Source organism: Mandrillus leucophaeus, unplaced genomic scaffold (assembly GCF_000951045.1).
Source record: "Mandrillus leucophaeus isolate KB7577 unplaced genomic scaffold, Mleu.le_1.0 Scaffold259, whole genome shotgun sequence".
Taxonomy (NCBI): domain Eukaryota; kingdom Metazoa; phylum Chordata; class Mammalia; order Primates; family Cercopithecidae; genus Mandrillus; species Mandrillus leucophaeus.
Genome location: NW_012102687.1, coordinates 1,554,431 through 1,555,530, shown reverse-complemented (window position 1 = coordinate 1,555,530; position 1,100 = coordinate 1,554,431). Strand labels below are relative to the sequence as shown.

Genomic DNA, 1,100 nt, shown 5'->3' with positions numbered 1-1,100 from the left:
CATGGCAGATACTAAATATCTGTAATGCAATCTTGCTTCAGTAAGCTTATGATTTAGCTGTGGAGAGGCAAACTTAATACTGTAAAATAAAAAGTGCAAATATATATCACATTATATACCAGGGGCCCTAAACAAAGAGATGAATGAATATCAGAACAGTAAGAAAACACTATTAGAAGAATACTAATATGATTTTAGTGTTATTAAGAAGTCAGAATTAAGAAAATGCATTTATTTTTAGTTTTTTGAGATGCTTCATACTGTTCTTCATAGTGTTTGTACTAATTTACATTCCCACCAGCAGTGTACAGGCAATCCCACTGCTGGATATATAGGCAAAAGATAGGAAATTAGAATATCAAAGAGATATTTCCACTCTTATGTTTATCACAGCACTAGTCACAATAGTCAAGGTATGGAATCAACCTAAATGTTCATCAGCAGATAAATGGATAAGGAAAATGTGGCTCATATACACAATGAAATATTAGTCATAAAAATGAATGAAATCCTGACATTTGCAACAACATGCTGGAACTGGTGGATATTATGTTAAGTGAAATAAACCAGAAATAGAAAGACAAATATCACATGTTCTCACTCATATATGGAAGCTGAGAAAAATATTGGAACTCAATGGCTTTAAAGTGATAGTTAGCAGAGGTTGGGAAAGAGTGGCGGGGGTGATGGCGGGAGAATAAAGATGGGTTGGTTAGTTGGGTACAAAATACAGTTAGAAGGAACTGGCCTTCTAATATGATCTAATATTTAGTAACAAAACAGGGCAATTGTAGTTAACAATAATTTATTGTATATTTCAAAATACTTAAAAGCTGGGTTTGGAAAGTCCCTAACCTAAAGAAATCATAAACGTTTGAGGTGATAGATATCCCAATTACCCTGATTTTAATCATTGCATGTTGTATGCCTGTGTCAAAATACCACATGTAACCCATAAATATGTGCAGCCATTGTGTATTTGTAACAACTAAAATTTTTTAAAAAAATATAGATGTAAATATATATGTGTGAATGTCATCAATGCAAATCCAAATCTCTAAAACATATTTCAGATTTAAAATGTGGTATCATCTCTTGGA

General features: G+C 32.2%; 1 protein-coding gene across 3 annotated transcripts in view; it reads left to right on the top strand.

Annotated features, from left to right (window-relative positions):
• FSTL5 (follistatin-like 5) overlaps positions 1-1,100 on the top strand; it is an 825,267-nt gene that overhangs the window by 412,972 nt on the left and 411,195 nt on the right. The gene's annotated exons all lie outside the window — the stretch shown is intronic.